The sequence below is a fragment of the Balaenoptera borealis genome (assembly GCF_965194805.1).
Source record: "Balaenoptera borealis genome assembly, chromosome: X".
In the NCBI taxonomy this organism is placed as follows: domain Eukaryota; kingdom Metazoa; phylum Chordata; class Mammalia; order Artiodactyla; family Balaenopteridae; genus Balaenoptera; species Balaenoptera borealis.
The window spans coordinates 120,086,181-120,108,125 of NC_138881.1; the positions used below are offsets into that span (position 1 = coordinate 120,086,181).

At 37.1% G+C, this 21,945-nt stretch overlaps 1 long non-coding RNA gene and 1 pseudogene across 2 annotated transcripts in view; both read right to left on the bottom strand.

Annotated features, from left to right (window-relative positions):
- The window catches only part of LOC309620137, a 310,711-nt gene that overhangs the window by 33,696 nt on the left and 255,070 nt on the right, over positions 1-21,945 (bottom strand). The window lies entirely within an intron of this gene.
- The window catches only part of LOC309620965 (heat shock-related 70 kDa protein 2 pseudogene), a 40,638-nt pseudogene that overhangs the window by 3,502 nt on the left and 15,191 nt on the right, over positions 1-21,945 (bottom strand). The window lies entirely within an intron of this gene.

The following is a 21,945-nucleotide window of genomic DNA, read 5'->3' on the forward strand; positions in this document are numbered from 1 at the left end:
GCACCTCCTGTTTGCTGTATTGCGGTCCTTATGTGGGTCAAACTCAAATATAAATGCATTCAGTTTTACAATTCATTCAGATGGTAATGTGTTCCACTTGTCTTCTATTGTTTGCAGCCCTCCCCTGCATTTGTGAATAGATGCCTGATTACAAGATGACCACCAGAATTCTGAGGATGATATCAAGCCATCAATGGCAACCAACAAGGCTTCAAAAGCCCTTGGAGCCATTTTGGTGTCTCTCGTGCCCACATTTAATTTGTTTCTAGGTCCAGTCAATTTTTCCTCTTTGCATGTGTCCTGTCCCACTGCCACCACTCTGGTTCAAATTTTTATTACTTCATATCTAGATTATCACAGTAGCATTACCACTAGTATTTCTCCTTTCTCTGATTTCATGACTTATGCATCACCGTCATTCATCCATCCATCTCTCCATTCAATAAACATCAATTATGTAACTGCCATTTGCTAAACACTGTGTTAGATACTGAAAGTAAAGGGAGAAATTAAATACGGCCGCTATCCTCTAGGAACACCATCACGCTGACCTTTTAAAATTATGCCTTTAATCACACTAACCCTTGCTTAAAAACTTGTTCCCTATCACCTACCAAATACAATAAATAAAATAAAACACATCCAACTAACCTTTCCAGCCAGTATGGCTTATGGAATCAGACAGACACAGATTCAAGTCCTGACTCTGCCATCTGCAGCTTGGTTAGTTTATTAATGATTAGGCATGCTTTTTAACCACTCTGCTCCTCACTTTCCTTACCTTTAAAGTATACCTACCATCTTGACATACAGTAGGTGCTCATTAAAAGTTCTTCTGACTTTTCTTGTCTTTAAATAACTGGCAACCCTAAAACACAGATTCACAAAGAATCAGAATATAATGGATTCTAGATATAATCAAATAAAGGTCCCTAATTAGACATCTGGGGAAACTGAGGTGCAAGTTGGGAAGCAACTGGCCCTTGGTGACACAGGGATTTGGTGGCAGATGGAGATCTGGTAGCTGGTCCTCATGACTCCCCATCGAAGCACTAAATGGAAGCAGCCAGGGAACTTGAGGGCAGGAAGGCAAGGGCCACTCCCAACCAGAAGAATGTTTCACTTGATGGTCCAGATCGCAAATATGTAGCAACATTCTCAGTTTACAGGGAAAAGCTATTTTTATTTTTCTCCAAATGGCAATGTAGAAGTTGGTGATAAATCTGAAAAATGGCAAGCACAGCAAATACTCAACTCTAAGACATTAAGGTAAGTCATAGAGCAGTGTCTTCAGTGGAGGGAAAGATGGATCTGAGACAGTAGGCAGGATGAGAGGGGAGGGACATGGAAGTAGAGAAGGTTAATCCTGGGCTGGTCTTCAGAAACCACTGGGTCTAAGCCATTTGGATGACGGGTAAGAAAACTGAGACCCAGAGAGGTCAAGGGATGGCCCTAGATTGCACAGATACTTATAGACAGAACTGGGATACCTGACTTTTTAAAATCTTGCAATTACTTCATTTGATTACACTGGCTGCTCAAACAGAAATATTTGCATCACTTAGCATTTGCTGACTACCTCCTATGTGCAGATCACTGATCAGTTGATGAGAAAAGTTGCTAAGTTATACCGGGGCTGAACACAGGTAGAGAGTAGAGGGAAGGAAAGCCATTGAGTTGTCCGTGTATGCAGCCCCTCTAGCTGCACAGGCAGAATATGTGAATGTCTGCAGTCACAGCCAGCCTAAGCAGGATGACTCCCAAAGAGGTTATTACAGCGTCATTTAAAATTAAAATTTAATAAGTTATATTCAACACGAGTTGAAAACATTCATAAATTTAATGAATCATCTAATTAAATATTGTATATGCAACAGTATGGAGGAGGCTGAAAGAAAACCATAAGAGTTATTTTTATGCTTAAATGCAATTAGTAAGTAATGTTTTAAAAACAAAACCCTCTTGAATTTCATAAAGCTTTTTTTCTAAAGCAGAAAATGTTTATTTCATAAACCATCCCTTGTTTTCAGGAATTACATGTTTATTTTTTACTTTCAATGCTAAGTAGTCAGCTAAACTACAGTTTATACCAGCCACCATGTTGTCAGTCCAGACTCAGCCAAGCCCGATTTCCTGCAGAATGATTACATGGCAATGTTGTCGAGTATTCTGTCGGGTTATGGCGCCAAAATAATCCCATGTTACTGGGCCGGGGGTGGGTGAGGGGAGGGACTACATTTTCTTAATCAGGACATGACACCTAGTTTCATTTATAATCTTTCCTTAATTTGCTTTCCTTATCCTATATTGTGTGGTAAATATATTAGTCTATATTTATTAGTTTATATTTATATTATAAAAATATAAGTGTGGTAAATATTTAGTCTCTTTGGGCAGCTGTTAGTGAAATATCTTCTAAGTTAATATGTCAGCTAGCTTTTAGCCCAATATTCAGCCTAAAGTGGAAAGCTCAATTTGAAATCTGACAAGTAAGTTGCTAGACAAGTTTGGAAGTCTCTAAGCCACAGCAGCCTGGGTTGGGAATACTGCTCCCCAGTCCTCTTTCTTGAGAGCCTTCTACTTCCTCTGGAACTTGGGAGATCCCTAGAGGATTAAACCCCACCTTCCCAAGCGGCATGCTAACTGTGGAACAAATCATCTCCTTCATAGCCCCCACTGCCTGAGAGCGTTTAGTTCAAATGAAAGGTTTTGAGACTTCTGAAGGGCAGAAATGGTGAGTGAAAGCCATGAACTATAAGGAATGTTTTATTTCTTCAGCTGGCTGAGATGCACACAGGTAGTCACTGTGTTACCCCTTTCGTCAGTTGGGTATTTCTTAACTAACAGAGCCACCTCTTTGAGGTTCATGGGTATAGCTGGTTCTCTAAAAAATCATAATTACCGTAAGTATTGCATTTGGTAATGTAAGGAATCCATGCAACAAAAACAGATTATTTGTATGCCTTCATCCGGGACCTGTCATTACTCCCTACACTGCCAAGAGTGAATTCTCTCGTGAGACCCACAGGAATTTGCTAATAAATAAGGTTGAATCACCCCCCTCCAGGGGCTAGTCTGGGGCTACAACCCTATAGCATTCATTTCCTGACATTACTTAGTATATACCAGCTGGTCAAGGGTTAACTTTGCTTTTCTTCCAATTTGACTATTCCTCAGTCCTTTATGCAATCCCCCAGCAGCTGTGTTATCCCCAATATAAAAATGATGATTTAGCCTTAGGGATAAAAATCAGGTTAAAGACAATAAATTGCTTCGGAAGATGAGAATAACGGCCTGAAATATAGTATAGAAAATTACTGCACCCATTCTGAGTCTGAGGAAGAAAATCAGTTGACTCTTCTCTCCCCTTCCCAGAGCAAAATGTGGCTCTGGAAAAGCTAAGGAATGAAACAGAGGGAGATAATTCATCCAGCTTGATCTAACCAGAAATAGGAAAGGAACCATAGGAGAAAATCTGATTTGTGAGAACTGTCAGTAAAGAATGTCGAGAGGTTCCAAGAAACCTGCAGGTGTTGCTCCTAAGTCAAATATATGTCAACTTTTTATGTCTACAATAACGTCATGAATTAAAATGTATTTATGCATATAGATGGTGCATTTGATTACAACTCAAAAGTGGAATACTACCCCATTGCTTCACATTAATGACTACTCAGAACTGAGAATTCTGAAGCATTATTCTCTAGCATTTGCACAAGGGTTAGGATATGGGAATATCTAAAGCGGTTATGTTGCACTACCCAGCCTCACACATGTATATCTATCCGACTTTCAGAGACTTTGCCGGTTCCAAAGACTAAGGCACACATGTCAATTAATAAAAGTAAAATGCGATGAAATATTTCAAAGTACTTTGGAAATGTAAATTGCTATGGAAATGCAATATATTATTATTGATCTTAATTATAATTTCAGAAGCATCAAGCATACATTTATATACATATATGCACTTATATACATATATGCACATACATACATATATATGAATATACATATACGTGCGATTAGTCTTAGACACAAACTAAACTGTTAATATATAAAAGAGTGGTCATTTAAAAATTATACTAAAAGTGCAGTATAGCCTATAAGGGCAGAGAAGAAAATGGGATCAGGCAGGGCACATCAAAGGCTTTAACTGTAATGTTTTGTTTCTTCAGCTGGGTGGTAAGTACACAGGTCAGCACTGTATTATTCCTTTCCCTTAAGTTTGGTATTCGTAAGTAATAGATAATATTATTTTAAAGACAAAGAATGCTCTATTCTAAACCTGCATGGGTATTTGCAAGAGAGAAAAACATTAAAAGGAAAATATCTGTAACTGCTGTTCAGCTACAGAAGAGGATATAAACACACACTTTCACACAAGCACACCTACACGTGCGTGTGTGCACGCACACACACACACACACAGCCACACACACACACACACACACCCACCCCGCCACGTGGTGTAATGGGATCAGAAAAATTGAAATTCTGGCTTTGGCTCCACCACATCTGAGAGGCCTGAGCTTATACAAGTCACTTAACTTTGCTGAGGTCCAGCTGACTTGCCCGAAGATGGGATTTTTACTCTGTAGACAGGGCCACTGTGAAAATTATTAATATCATAATGAATATAATTATTAATATACGGACAAGAGCACTCTGCCAAGTGAAACACCATTATATCAGAGCACGTGCTGAAGTGGGGATACAGGCCCTTTGTGCCCATCCAGTCACTGCACCGAACACTCACCTGGAGCCTGAAATCAAAGGAGAAGCTGCCTATGTACACACAGAAGGGAAAGGAAAGTCATATCTGATGTGGTCTTGAGGCAGGAGATAGATGGGGCCCAGGCTGAGCAGCTGGAGTCTGTCCCCTGGGGACAGATACTCCCAGACGAAGATAATAGCGGGGGCAGAGAGGGAAGCCTGACGTGGGGCTCAGAACCTTCACTGCAGTGGGTGGACTTCTGTGGTGTAAGTGTTCTCCAGTCTGTGAGTCACCCACCCAGCAGTTATGGGATTTGATTTTACTGTGATTGCACCCCTCCTACCGTCTCATTGTGGCTTCTCCTTTGTCTTTGGATGTGGGGTATCTTTTTTGGTGAGTTCCAGTGTCTTCCTGTCGATGATTGTTCAGCAGCTAGTTGTGATTCTGGTGTTCTCGCAAGAGGGAGTGAGAGCACGTCCTTCTACTCTGCCATCTTGAGCCCATCTCCTCTACTGGATTTAAGTGAACACTGAAGAACACTCATACTGGAAAGATTGGAAGGAAATATAACAAAATGTTAACCATGGTTAACTCTGAATTATAATATTATATATTATACAGAAGAAAAACTAATTTTCCTTCTACCATTCTAGGTTCTTGGCTGAGACAACCCCTGTAATAAAAGACAGATTAACAAGAGAAAAAGAAACAGAAGTTAAATAACATGTATCCCTCCTTACACATGGGAGAGACCCAGGAAAAGTTCAAGCCTTCTCCATTGATAAGACTTTCTAGAATTTCAGAGTCACCCTCTTCTTCCTAGTAGAGAGGGACACACCCTTACAAATGGAGATTTCCCTTATAAATGGAAGAGTCCCTTACCAAAAGGTAACGCTACTACTGATTTTCAGACCTTTTCCTAAATCTGCTGGTTCTTAAAAAATAATCTGCTCAAAATAATCCTTATGCCAAAGAGGCATATTTTGGATTGGGGGTGACATATTCTGCTTCCCTTCAAGGTAATTTTTTGATTTTGCTTCCTTCATATGTTTCTGTCCTCCAAATTTTCTACTGTGAAAATATATTACTATCAAAATCATAAAAATTAAGTATCATTTAAAATACCAATGAAAAATGCTACCAATTACAAAAGCCTTTAAAATTACAAATTACGTATCATTAATATGAAGACATCTTAAAATTTGTCACATAAAACTTACAAAATAAGAAAGAAACACTTTTGGTATGCCAACATTGGCTTTTATCCTGAACCAATCACTGTTTGTGTGTGTGTGTGTGTTTAACTAAAAAAAGAGCCTAAAAAATATTAACTAAAAAGTTAATTTTAAAAACTTTGAAAACTGAGAAAATTGAGGATGTTAACATCATAGATTTCCAAGGTAAGTCCAACACGCAAGCAGTATCAGAAAGGGCATCTTAAAAAAAAAAAAAAAAAAAAAAAAAGAAAGGGCATCTTAAAATCTGTCTTCTTAAAACTTAAAAAAATAAAGAAACACTGACTTTTGATACATCAACTTTAGCTTTTTTCCTGAACCAATCAGTATTGTGAAAATCCTAAAGTTAGATGAAGAAGTGCTGAAATTGACCAGTATGGATTTTGTAGGTTTTGATACACTTAAAAATTGTTAAAACTCTGGAAGCTGGGAGAAATGTGGGCACGTTAATAACTTCATAGTTTGCAAGGTTAGCCCAATTTGCAATTTCATGACCAAGTTTTCTCACAACTAGACATGAACTCACTAAAGGAACACATTAGAGAACTCTCTAATTACTGATCACTAAGAAACAAACTTTTAGGTCAACAAGTCTTCTTCTAAAGGCATTACAAAGTACTCTTCTCTATTACCTATATTCTCTCTCATGCTCTTGATGTTGATATCTTTAAGAATCTCCAAAAGATCTCAACATTTATGAGGAAGCTAAGGTTTTCAGGATAATAAGAAATTCTTATCATTTCACATAAATGTCAAGTTGGATAAGGACCCAACTTGTTGGTTTACACCGTTTATCATAATAAATTTAATATCACTTCCAGCAGTGAGGCACAGCACTGCATCCACAATACGATAGGTAACTGGAATTCCTCTGCTCCTTAAATTAGTAAGCAAGTTACAGTGCATATCAATCACGCATAATGAGTCTGAAGCATGGCTTGATTATATTTCATTTGCATAAGAATTTTCTGTAATTTTTTTAAACTGATCATTTAAAATTCAGAATAGATTTAAATGCCACACAACTGCTGCTCTCCTCCTGAAATGCTAAGCCATCTTCTTATATAATACAAAAATGCTAATCAATTATTTTTAATGCAGATCCTAGCTTGTTAATGAGTTTTCACCTTTCTACATGCTGTCAAATCTCATTACACTGTCACCTTTCTAGGGTTCACAATTGGAGTACACATTTGTATGGCTCATTTCTAATTGCTACATTATTTCATTGCATTTACAAGGGAAACATCTTTTAAATAACCCTTGGATTGTCCAATTTTAAGGATAATTTGCTCTCTTTGCATTCTGTAGTTTGTAAAACTCCTACCATTAACTTATGGAAATACTGATTCAAACATTCTCTGATAAGCCAAAAAAGTCTGAAGACTAAAAATGAAACAAACAGGAACCAACAGATAAATGTAGAGCCAGAAGTTAATTACAATGAGATAAATTGTACAAATAAAAATAGCTTATTAAATATAATAATTTAGAAACATGGAATTCATTTGGGAATTATTATTTTTAAATAACTATTCATAAGATATTCAGAGGCTAAGCATTTTCTTGAATTTCATATATATTTCTTACAGTAGTCAAAGATCTTGAAAGATTTTGCTGGGGAGGAAGAAATTTCCCTCTACTCTTCTAGGTTCTTTTGGCTGGTCTAAGAATTAAATTGACATGAGACAGATTAATAAGAAAATCAAAGTTTAACAACATGTATACTTGGGAGAGACCCAGGAGAACTGAGTAACTCGCCAAAATGGCCCAAGCCACCACCTTAAATACCATCTCCAGCTAAAGACAAAAGAAGAAGTTGGGGGTGAGGGAGCCAGTTATGAGAGGTGACCAGGAAAAGCACAGTAAACAAGGGTAAGGTTGTTATGCAGATTTAAGTCCATGCCTTCTCCACTGATAAATTTCCAGAGATTTAGTCATTTTCTTCTTGGTATAGAGAGGAAAACACCCTTATGAACAGAGATTTCCCTTGTAAATGTAAATGTTTCTTTGAAAAGGGTGACCCCTACTTGGTTTTCAAGGTTTTTCCCTTGTCTGCTGTTTCTTAGAAGTTAACCAGGTTAAAATAATTAATATCCCAAAGAGACATATTTTGGGGTGGCAAATTCTGCTCCCCTACAATCTCCATGTGAATTGCGTTGAAATCTTTTAATAGAACACTTTGAAGAGTGCATCTTAGAAACCAAGACAAGGGGTGAGACAAGTGACTCGTTTTTAAAACACACTACATACTGGCAATAAGTTTTTAAAAATGTTTAAGAGGAAAGAAAAAAAGAATAGGTTATATGGGAGAAGCAAGCACTTGGTAGGAAAAAAATGAATTTAACTTGCTAAGTCAACTCTTAGATGCAAGTCCCTAAGCAATGCCAAGCATCAACCCACTGGCTAGAGGTAACGGTTCCTGATAGATCTCATTACTACACCTTGAATGTTCTATACTTTGCAAGGAATATATATATATATTCTCCACCAAGGTAAATTTCTTTCCCTCTAAAGAAACTGTGAAATTTCCATGGAGAAAAATCTGCATGGTAAAAGGATTTATGGAATCATCCTGAGGCATTTTTCCCATCCGTAAATTCCTAGTTTAGTTGGCACCAAGAATACACATTTGTTTAGGGAAAAAAAAAAATTCTCTTTTGTTCACTTCAAGTGCACAACTAATTCCTAAAACCTATTGATTCACTTTTATTCATTCATCATATACAGCTTCTAAAAACAGAATATGTAATATTCTTTGAAAGGGAGCTTATATAAAATTTTAATAAGCTGTTCCACATTTCAAAAATCACAAGATTACTGTCATTTCCTAGACAAGACATTTATCCTTAGTTCAAGATCCAAAATCACTTGTTTAATTTAGCACATGCAGCAAAGACAAAACAGCTCTCTTGCCTTCCCTAAAAAGCAATATTGCTTGCCATTAGAATAGAATTTAAATAAATGACCATTGAGGCATTCGTTTGATAGTGGGGTTATAGGTGATTTTCAACAATAAGCCTGTTGAAAATCTGGAAAACAAACTAAACAGGAAATTTTTAAAAGCAATGACAAATAAAGACTTCACCAAACAGTAAACTAGCGCAAAGCACGGGGAAGGCAACAGACCAGACAACGGATATGGAGTTTCCGGAGCCCTTAGGTGCTCAAGGGAAGGGCCCTCCCCTAGTGACAGTAGACCTGTAAAAGTAACCCTGTCTATGTCGGAAGAGTGCTTCCCATTTCAGGACAGCAAGTGATGAGGCCATACGGACCGTTACAAAGTAAAAGCCTCTTCTCCTCCAGATTAGCCAAAATAGCACAAACAAAATCCAACCTTGAGGTAAAGGTAAAGAAAAGACAAGGGGCTCTGAAAGCCCAAATTGCGAGATCTAGAGGTTAGCCAAATAAATTATAACAAATTCAACTTCAGAGTAGAGGAAACAAATGGTTAAACAGTCCCCTGTATCGCAAAGGTAAAATCACTAAACTCCAGGGCAGTGGTCAATTTCACCCCCTCTGCCTTGCCTCTCCCATTCCATTCTGAATGTTCTAGAGCCTCTGCAGCGTCCTGCCCCACTGCCTCTCCGACCTGACTCTGGGAGGTTTGACATCTGGCCCCGCTCTTGGCTCCAGGCTCTGGGGGTCCTGGCTCCGGGGTCCCAGCTCTCGGCCTTGGACCCCTACTCATGTCACCATGTGGCAGGTGCACACCAGACGCTTGTAGATTCCTGTGTTCTGCCAGTGCCAGTATCTGCGCCTGCGCTGTTTCCCAAATCTGCCTCAGTCCTGCCTTCCATTCTCCCATGTGGCTCATACGCTCACAATTCAGCCGACTCTAAAAAATGTTATGATTTGTGTATTTTCTCATTCTCGTTTTTCATGTTTCATTTCCTCGAACTTCTCATTCTTTTATGTTTGTCCCATTTTTCTTCCATTGTAGTTTCTCATTCTTGCTCCTATTCTTTTATTATCTGGCACTATTTTCTCATTGCCAGGCTTCTTACTTTACTTCATGTTCTACTCATTTCCTCATTTTTACCCCCATAAATGTCCTTCTACTTTATTTCACTTTCCTCTCATGTTTAATCTCATATTTTCAACATATTCTCTACATTTGTATTATTCTCTCACATTTTTTTCATTCTCAAATTTCATTTTAGTGTCTCATCTTTTCCATATTAAACTTCTTCTCCTATTCTTTCATTTTCACATATTATCTTTTGCCCTTTCTCATGTTTATAAATTTCTATTTTCTCAAAGTCTTGTCTTTTCACTCCCTCTTACTTTCTACAGTATCACAGGTTATACTTTATTCCTTTATTTATTTTCTATTTTCTCCTTCCCTGTTTTACGTTCCTTTACTAACTTTCATTCTCTCCCTATTTTTACTCACATTCTCTCCCATATTCTTTTCCATCACTTTTCCCTCACATACATTTTCACAGTTTCTCTGCCACACTTCTCCCTCTCATTTTTAAAAATCATTATTAAGTCTAACAGAGTTAAGAAGAAAAGGTTTCCTCTAGTGCTCAGATGCCTGCTGGTAGGTGAACTTACCAGTTAGTGATCCATGCAGGTGAATGGTGAAACCGAGGCTGTGCAAGTCCAGATGAAATGAGGGTGAAGACCAGCCCATCTAGGGACAATAACTATGTTTTATAATAGGCTGTGGCCTCAGTTACAGAAATTTCTGGAAACACCGAGGGGCCAAGGAAGTCTCACTTCAAAGTTCTCAACCAATCCTTCTTTAGGCACATTGTTTCCTCACAGGACAGACTAATCTCACTGAGGCTTGTCATTGTCCGATTATAGGACAATTATTAGCCCCAACTAGCCCCAACTCTTTCCCTGTACATCCAGTTGAAAAATCCAGACAGATGGGAAAATAGAAATACACTGCTTGGGGATGGGAAATAATTTCAAGCATCCTTTAAGCCACGGGAGTAACTAAATGTAGAAAGAAAAGTTTAAAACAGAGTCCTTAGATACATATAATTCAAATTACAAGAACCAGGTGAGGGGAAAAGAATGAGCAAACAGATCCTGAAAAAATAAGCTAAAGGATCTCATGAGAAGAATGTTTCAGAAGTATCACCGTTTTAGATATAATAAAGAGAACATAGGGTTTAGACTCAATTCTACGTTTGACCACAAGGAAGACAAAATATTCAAAGCAGGGTTTGAGTGAGGTCAAAGAATAGAGGCCACAAAAAGCGAAATTCAAATAGAGGGATAGACCCGGCACAGCTTCATCTTTACGCTTAATTGTATGAATCGGCAAAGTGCAACTGGGAAGATCAGTCTGCCTGCCCAGTGTCAAATGGGAACAAACCTGGACTTAGCTAAGGAGAAACTCTATTCAAAAAGACTGTTACAATACGGAGAAGACTCCAACCTCAGGATCTGCAAGTGCCTCAAAGTCAAACAGAGCAAGGCTTTTCTTATATATGAAGGGGGAAGCAGGGCCAGCAGGAACTCCGTGGGAGAGAGGGGCAAGTGGTGGGAGTGAGCAGCTTGGTAAGATCAGAGCTCTTCAACAGGAAGTGTGTCTCTGTGTGGTCAACCGGTTCTCCATTCTTGGAATGAACTGTTAAGGGGGATATTATGCACCTTTGTGCTTGCTTAAGCTTCAGGTGACCCAAATGTCAGGGGCCTGTGGGGAGGACAGAAGCCTGACTAAAGTTCTGTCAAGCCAAGTCAGAGGGTAAATAATAGACAGTGGGGGGGGGACTTGGTCACCAGTAAGTTAACAGTCCTACCTGGAAGTCTCTACTGGCAAACCAGTTGTGAGCAGAGTACTTAGGCGAACCACTCCATTTTCAACATTTATTTCTATTTCAGTCAACAAATATTTTTGGAACCTATTCTCTATCAAAGCTGTGTCTTATTTGTTTTTCTGTTCCAGTCACCTATGGAAATTGAGATTAAGGTACCAAATAAAATACACAAATGGAAACAGCATTAATGGTTAGAAAGGCCAAATTTGTTACATTGTTGATGACAAAAAGGGGGCCTAGAACTGAACTGTAGGTAATCATAATCCACAAACACACACACACACACACACTCACGCTCACATACACATTTGATTATACCTCTGAAAAACTATCTTGGTAACTGAGAATGGATCTCCATTTGATGAAGAAAAGCATTTTGGCTTGGCTGTATAGTTATATTTAATTTAACTTTGCTTATACATTTTATTTGAATTATTTCTGAAAATGTAAAGTCAATCTTTCTATCTTGGGACATATATACCCACAAGAAAAAATATATTACTCTTTTTTCCCAGTACAGAAAATTACATTAGAGAAAGTCCAGGGAAATAGCAGGAGAACAGTAAATCATGCTGAGGTCAGAGTTATGTTTTGGGTTTTAATTAGTCATAATATAACACAATCAAAGAAAAATTTGCTGTTACTATCATTTTAACAAGATAGTTTTTCATAATGAATAGTGCTCAATAATAACCTAAGGTGAATCTGCTCAGATGAATTTGTTTTGCTATTAATATTTATCCAAGGATACTGCAGAATTCACACTTTCCACATCTGCAATCTGAAGTGAAGAGAAAGCAGTAGCAGGCAAGATAAGATGATGAATTAGGTAGAAAACAATCAAATCTAAAAGGAGACATTAGCTGTGATTAAACATATTATTTGCTATGCCTATTTCAGTGAAAAACAAGAATTCAAGAAACTGTAACATCTATTTATAACATGAAATATGGGAAAAGGTATGATAAAAGTAATATGTCATTGAAACCTGCCACTAGTATGGTCTCTTGCCTGTTTATCTTTTATTTGGTTTACGTTTTCATACTCTTAGAAACCATTTATTTCTAGAGCTTCTAATGATATTATACTACATTATACATATGGTGATCTAGATGTCAAGATTGAATGAATATAAAATAGCTATTCCAAAGGTGTATGAATATGGCAAAAAGCAAACTCATCTCCTTATAGCAAAGAGCAATTGCCTAGAGATAAGATAACATTGCTAACTACGGACAATAAATAATAGGATAGAAATCACAATGGAATAATAAAATGCACCATTTTAACCATCAAACATGTATTACCCTTAATGGGTGCCATATGTTGTGGATTTACAACTATTCTTTTCATAACTACATTTTAAAAATAAGGAATGTGTTTCAGACTTGTAAGGGAGATGTCATGTTGTATTTTCACTCTAATGCCCCCTCCTACCACCACTACTATAACTTAACAAGGTTAAACCAGAAAAGTATACACTTTCCCTTTGATTAAAGACCTTTTGGCAAATAGATATATACATACATATATTTGCACACACACGCACACATATATATACATACACACACATAGATTTAGTTTAAAAAGGCAAACAGCAATTTTATGTACACAAATCAATTTAATATTTTCAAGTGATTTAACCATTTAAATAATTCAGAATAAGGTTAAAAATCTTTTTTTTTTTTTTTAAATATAGCTACCACCGTGTGTATATTAAAAGCGAAGGAAGAAGTGAGCACCAGACAGTAAGAACATATGTCTTTTAGAGCCAGAAGATTTGAGTTTGAGTCCTGGCTTCTAAATGACTCTCCGCAAAGCAGTGAATCTCTCTGAGCCTCACTTCATCCAACTGGAAAATGGAACTTACACCTGCCAGTATAATAAGAATCCAATGAGATAACATGTGAAAAAATGCTTCTGAAACTAAAGATCAATATAAATGGGAAATCATTTAGCTTCCCTAGCTACCTTCTCCACATGCCCCTCAGTGGACTGATTGGATGGTCAGGCCTACAAGGAAGAATGTGGGGTTCTAGGTGTGAAACTGTGATTCTATAATTTTTTTTTACAGTTCCAAATGTTCTCAGTTTCCTTAGGTCTCAATGTAGCCTACAACATGATGTAGATCAAAGTGCCTAGTTTTTGGATCAAGACCCCTGGGTTGGAATCCCAGCTACACCTCTTTTCATGTGAATGTGATCATGTGTCACTTCAGCTTTCTGAGCTTCAAGCTACTTATTAATATGGTGATACAAATGGTACCTGCTTCCCAGACTTGTTTGACGATTGCATGAGATAAGGCTGCTTAATTCCTAGCACCATATTTGGCATATAGTGGGCACTCAGCAAAAAGTAGCAATGTTATCAATATTGGTATTTATTGACCTCATTTGACAATTATGCTTCCTGCTCTAAATGGCAAGATTCAAGCCCCAGGCATTTTTGCCTGAGATGTTTTTACAACGAATACTGCTCAATACAAGCTAAGGTGCATGTGCTCAGGAGAATCTGTTTTGATATTAATATTTATCAGAGGATACTGCAGGATTCACATTTTCTACATCTGGTGGGGATTTCTCTGCTTCAGATCCTTTTTTCTTCGACTGCCACTTATAATAAGGAATTTTTTCATATCTCAGTGACCAGTATTACAGATAGGTGTCACACCAGTGGACAAACAAAACACTATGTTTAAGGGTGAAGTTTCCAAGCAACCCCTAAATGAAACCGATATTTGAATAACAACGTAGTAGCATCCTCAACTAATGTTAACTTGTCCTTTACTAGATGACCCAGCATTCTAACCCTAGTGATGAAAGTCCTCACCAGGGATTAGTGATTACCTATGACCTTGAATCAGCCAACTTGCAGTAGTGGAAATTTGCATTTTCAGACTCCCTGTTCTCTAAGCAACTGCTTGCTTCCCCAAAATGGACTAGAGAAGAAAGAAGAACTTGTCACATTCATTTTTGGGGGAGCAGTGATTTGGAAGCCACTTGATTTGAGGACTGTATTTATTCACTCCTCTGTCTCCACTTACTGCTAGCAAAGGCTTTATCCCATAAATCATCTCAGATAATTTCTAGGGCCTTTAGTATCTATTTCACAAACTTAATAATTATGGGGGAACAACATAAATTTTGAATAGATGTTGATGAGTAAAAATACCATGAAAACAAAATTAAAAGAAGTGAGATAGCAGATGCTGAGATGGGACTAATTGAAATTGGGTGGTCAGGGAAGGCCACACTAATACAGCAACACATGATCAGAAACCTGAAAGAGGTGAGGATGTGGTCCATGCAGTTATCTGCAGGAAGGGCACTCCAGGAAGAGGAGCCAGCAAGGGCCAACGTCCTGGGGTAGGGGTGTGCTTGAGGAGCAGCAAGGAGAGCGGTATAGTGATGACAGTGTAGACAAGGGGATGAGGGAAGTGGCTAATAGGCCTTGTAGACAGCTTTTTACATGAACAATGTATGTGCAAGACTTTCATGGAAAAAAATGGTAAAGCACACTTAAACACACACACAAAAGAAGAACAAAGTAAATGAAAGAGGTACCATGTTTTCTACCTCAAGAAACTATCAGAAAGATAAAACAATAACACATTTTCCCAAAGTGATATATAGTTTCGATGTAATGTCAATCAAATTTCTACAGGCTTTTCTAGGAATTTGGTAAGTTAATTTAAAAATTTTTTAGAGAAACAGTGATACAAGGATAATTAAGTTGCCAAGATACTCCTATAGGAAAATAGGTAGATTTGATCTACAAAATACCAAGACTTTTCATAAAACTTTAGTAATTAAAAGTGTGGTATAATAATTGTTCTTGCCTACTGTAATCTTTCTGACTTTGTCTCCCCTTTGTTCATTCCACTCCTGGCTACACTGGCCTCCTTGCATGATTGTCCCCTTTGGACTTTTGTACTTGCTGTTCCATCTGCCTGGTATGTGCTACCTTCAGATATCTGTGTGACTCACCCTGTGATGTCCATCAGGCCTCTGCTAAGATCAGTGAGGCCTTCCCTATCTATCTTATTTAAACAGCAATCCTCAACCCATCTGGTATGCCCTATCCTCCATCTCTGCTTTATTTTTCTTCATAGAACTTCTCAACATTTGATATTTTACATATTTTAATTATTTATAACTTTATTGCTGCTTCTTCCCACTAGACTATAAGCTCTAGAAGGGCAGGTGTTTTTCTCTTTTGTTCATTGATGGATTCTAATAAGCTAGAAAAGTGCTTGGCACATAGCAGATGCTCAATGTTCGTTGAAGGGATGATAAGTGAATGAATGATATTGGTACAATGATAATATTTAACTGAAACATAAAAGACAAGTCCAGACATAGACCCAAAGATATATAAAAATTTGGTAGATGACAAAGGTGACATTGCAGTTCAATGGGAAAAGAACAAAAATAAATATAATAAAAATCCATGTAAGATATACGAAATGCCTAAATATGAAATGCAAAACTCTAAATATCTTTGAATTAAATCCAATTAATTTTATAACATGGGTAGGGAAATTTTTCTAAAACCAGACCCCCCCCCAAAAAAACCCACAATATTCATAAAGAAAGTTTGCTAAATTAAATTACATTAAAATTAAGAATCTATGTTTTCCAAATAAAACCATAAAATAACTGAAAGGAGAAATCACAAATTGGAATAATATATTTGCTACACATATAACAGGCAAAAAGTTAGTTTCCAGAATATTTTTTTTTAAATCTTAAAAATAAAAACCAAGTTAAAAATGAGCAAAAATATGAATGGACACTTTATATAAGACAATATTCAAATTGCTTGTGACATATTCATCTATACTAAACATAATTAAGAATTATGGACATGCAAATATAAATTCACAACAAGACACCATTTTATATTCACTAGATTGAGAAAAAGTTAAGAAATCTGACAGTTCCAAGTTCTAGGGAGGATTGTGAATCTACTCTCCTACACTGCTGGTGCAAGAAATTGGTATAAGCACGTTGAAAAGCAACCTGGCGTTATCTTTAAAATTATATTGGCTAATACCTAACAATCCAGTAATTTTGCTCATAGGATATAGCCTAGAGAAAGTCTTCCACATGTAAAACGGAAGATAAAGTTGTCCCTTGGTATTCAAACATATTGCTCAAGGCCATTATACAAAATGGCATGGTATTTGCATATAACTAATGCACATCCTCCCATATACTTTAAATCATCTCTAGATTACTTAAAATACCTAATACAATGTAAATACCACGTAAATAGTTATCAATACAATGTAAATGCTATGTAAATAGTGGCTGCAGAGGCAAATTCAAGTTTTGCTTCTGGGGACTTTCCGGAATTCCCCCCCCCCCCCAATACTTTCTATTTGCAGTTAGTTGAATTTGCAGATGTGGAACACACAGATATGGAGCAAAGACTGTATGTTCATAGGAGCATCATACATTATTCCTTACCTTCCTCCCACAATAACAATAAAAACTAGAAGTAACAAAATACCCATTGACAGGAGAACACAGAAATAAATTGTGGTAAATTTTCAGAATGAAATACCACACAACAGGGACTTCCCTGGTGGCACAGTGGTTAAGAATCCGCCAGCCAATGCAGGGGACATGGGTTTGATCCCTGGTCCGGGAAGATCCCACATGCCACGAAGCAACTAAGCCCATGTGCCACAACTACTGAGCCTGCACTCTAGAGCCCACAAGCCACAACTACTGAGCCCACATGCTACAACTACTGAAGCCTTCACGCCTAGAGCCCATGCTCTGCAACAAGAGAAGCCATCGCAATGAGAAGCTTGCGCGCCGCAATGAAGAGTAGCCCCGACTCGCCACAACTAGAGAAAGCCCACGCGCAGCAATGAAGACCCAACGCAGCCAAAATAAAAAAAAAAAATACCACACAACAGTGAAAATGAATGAGCTGCAGCTTCACACACTGACACAGATGAATCTTAGAAACATGAGGTCAAATGAAAAAACAAAGTCAGAAGAATATATACAGACTGATACCATTTCATTAAGTTTTAAAACAGGAAAAAAATAACAATACATTGTTTAGGGATGCATACAAAAACTGGTTAAAATTGAGCATGCAAGAGAATACAAAAAAAATTTTAAATGATGGTTACCTCTCGTAGGTATGGGGCAGAGGTAACTATGGGGCAGAATTGGTGTGGAGGACAAAGATATATTAAACACTATTGGTAATTTCTTGTTCTTAAATTGTGTGGTGGATTCACGTGTGGTACATTTTTCGTCATGTTTCATGGTTTACATAAGCATAACAAATTATTCTGTGTTTCGAATAGTTCCTAGTGATGCATTTGTTTTACAAAAATGGCTCAAAACAAAGATTTCTGTTCAGCAAAAGACACACAAAGTTAACAAATAGGTGACAGATTGGAAGATGAAATGTTCAATGTTAAAATCTGATAAGGGATTAATATCTAGACATCACAAGTTAGATTACCAGCAACAGAAAATCAGAGATAATGATAGGAAAAATGGACAAAAATATGAATAGTCAAGTCACGGAAATGGAAAACTGAATATGTAACACTAGTAATCAAAGAAATGCAAATTAAACCATGAACTAACACTTGTCCTCCATACTATTGTCAAAAATGTGAAAATCTGATAGCAAATGTTGGTGAGAACCATGTATTCTCATGTACACCAAAGTGTAATCTAGTACAGCCATTTTGGAGAGCAGTCTGGCAGGACTTAGTGAAATTAATTAAGTATATAGCTACTGTATGATCCAGCAAACCCTACTCCTGGAATATTATTCTAAAGAAACTCATTTCAGGACTGTAATAGGGTATGTACAAAAATATTCACCACAGAGTTGTTTGTGGTAGCTGAAGTTGGATGCAACCAAGGTGTTCATCACCAAAAGAGTGGATAAAGAAAATGTGGATACATACTATGGACTAGTCTGCAGCAGTAGAAGCAATAAACTAGATTTCCTTATAGTCATCTGGGTAGATCTTGGAAACATAGCACTGGGTGAAAACATCAGAAACCATGATACCTATGGCACAATACAATTTATATAAATTTTTAAAAATACAAAAGTACTACATTCTTGACAAAGACACAGGGTCTTGAAAAGTAAAACAATGAAATCTTGCCTCTTCTTTCTCTTTCTCAACAATAGTTACTCTTATGAGTTTTGGTTTCAGAATCATGTTTGTTTCTGCTTTAAGCCCAAGGATATTCTACCTATGAAATCCACCTCTTTGCAAGAAATGGACTGATCTCTGACACTGGCTTAGTCAATAAAGGACAATGTGTAAATCACTCTACGGTTGGCACTTGGCCAAGGGAGAAGGCAGAAAAGAGGTTGATGTAAGTTTGTGTTCGAAGGTTACTGGTCTCAGAAGAGTGAAGAAATACTTAGTTTCTGACATTTTCCATAAATAGATTTTTGTACCAATTTGGTTAAAAGAAAAAAAGAGTAAAACAACTTCTTTGAAGTTGCAAAGAAACAGTTCATAAAATACCATTGATGTGGCTGCTGTTGGATTTAGTAAGCTTAAAAAAATAAGATGCTGCATATGAAAGTGATCTGTGAACTGTACTAATTGGCCAATATATTAATAATAACAATCATATCATAAATTCAAAGCTCTATTGCACTTTATCTAACAGTTTTACAAGTACTTTCACCTGCATGGATTGTGAGGCCCCTAAAAATTCACTCTAAGTTAGGCAGCTATTATCAGTCCCAACTGAACAGAATTAAAAACTGTGTCCCAGAGAAGTTGCCATTTCATTAGTAAATTACAGAAGAGGTACTGAAAACGTCTATCTTCTGATTGGACCATGAAATAATTCAAGAAAGTACTGAATCAGAGAGCAGGTTTTTGTTTCTTTGCATAATGTATTTTCAAGACAAAAGAAGTAGCAGAAACTGAACATATGTGTTACACTAAGCGCAGAATTCCCCTAATGTTAAATTCTAAATTTACTGCTACATATTAGGGAATTAAAGTGACTGAATTAAGTACTTGAAAACTCAGTAAAGTTACCAACTAGTAAAGGTAATTAGCAAAAATGATCTGCTATTTTAATATTACCATCACATATCCTGAGTAGGTTCTGAAATATTAAATTAAGAATGATGATATTCTTCAAGAAGATATTGAAAACAGAAAAAAAGTTCTATTTTGTGTGGTAAAATTTCCACTTAGTTCATGTTTTATTAATGAAAATTAGCTAACCATGGCACTCAAATACTTCTAAAAATATCATTCTAGAAAGACTTGACAAAGCAATGCCGCACATACTCAGTAAGTGACTATTTACCATAGATGAAAAGATAGCACTTACATTTCCTTTAGTAATTTTAGGATAATTAGCTATTGAAAAGTGTTATATATTTTTTCAGAACCATTCCAACATATAATTCAGATGCTCTCGTTTTTAAATTCTGCCTCACAAATAAACCCAGATGGCTTTTTAAAATATTTATTTAAAGTTCTAAATTTACATGTAAATTCATTTTTAACAATTTTTTGTCAAGTTTGGTTACATGCAAGTTTTGGCAGGTACCTATTTTCTCAAAGGCTGCCACAACAAAAGATGTTTCTTTTAAGCTGGAACACAATTCCAAGTTGCGTTATCATCAGTACATTATTCAACAAGAATCAGTATGCAATAGATAGTTGTTTTTATTTTTATTTTTTCATTTTAGTTGGCAGAAAGTGGCCTGCCTTATCACTTCACAATATTGCTATGATAGTCCACTACATGTAGGCTGCTTAATTTCTGTGTAAGACTGACTTGCTTCTTGAAATATATGCTAGATTCATTTGAATTTTATCAACCTGCAATCCCAAGTGTTTTGTCATACCATTTATTTGGTTATAGTATGAATTAGAAGGAAGACCACATGGTGTTCACAGCTAGGGAATTGCATTCAATGTTATTTCCAACTCTAGCTGATAATGGTGTCTTTAATATGGATAAATCAAGATATTAGAAAAGAAGTGATTGCATCATGTTCACTTGATTTCCTCGTGCAGAGGGTGAGCACTCTACATAGGCCCTAAAATATCACCCTGAACTGCCTTCTCAATCTGCCTTCATGATAAAGCTCTGAAGAATAAGGGGCTAGGTAGCCTAATTGTCATTTATTGACCCTAAACCTTGGAAAGTTTGCATTTCATTCAAGCCATGAATGTGACTATGTTGGGCTGCATGTCAGGCTATGTTTATTGCATAATTTTAAATACACTTCTCCCAAGATATTCCTTTTTGGTGGAGATGCTTGAATTTTACATAAAATATCCATGATTATAGTTCCTATCCAAAACAAGCTAAAGTCTGGTGGCAACAAGGGAGTAGAGCAAAATCCAATTACCTAAGGCGAATAGACTACCTCCAGGACTGCATAATTCAAAGGGGTGTCATTCCCATAGTTTATGATGTAAATGATGCTCCCTGTGTTTGTGCAAGTAAATGAAAATATATCTGCAGAAATATAAATGGATTGATTGATAATAAAATAGTAGCTTACAGCTGTAACTCAATTTTCTCCAGACCTCAACAGACTGTCAAGACCAGCTGAGTTGGATTAATAATACTAACCCATATTTCTTGTTTTCTCACCCTACTCACATACTTCAGAAGACCCTCAGCCTCTGGTCCAGATGCCCATACTTTCAAGCATTGCTGGGAATTCCTAAAAAGGCTCTCACATTTTCTCATGAACAAGTCCAGGCAGCTATGGATCCAACAAGCATTTGCTCTTAGCTGTTGCCATGTTCACTGCATTGCTGCCTCATACAGGCCCTGCCGCTCTACCCTGCTGGACTTGCTCATGAGAAAATGCGAGATCTCACTAAGACTAAGAGCTCTTGTGCCAGGCACTAGTCTCTCACAAACACTCTCTCCATCTTCTGCTGGGCTCTGCCATGGGTGCACTAAGCCCTTAAATGATCAAAATTGTCTGTGGTGAATGGGAGAGAATGTTTAACTTCTCTTTGTATTACACTCTGTTAGAGAGGACACGCATCTGAAGAGTGAAACAGCCCTTTCCATTTATATCTACTGTCCTCTCTCTACTTAGGACTCTGACATCAACCCCAAAGGAACTGGACCAGTGAAATGGTGACTAAGAGCTTCCAAAGTGTCCTTAAAACAACTCCTCTGCTCTGGACAGACAGCAGAAGCAAGAAGAACTA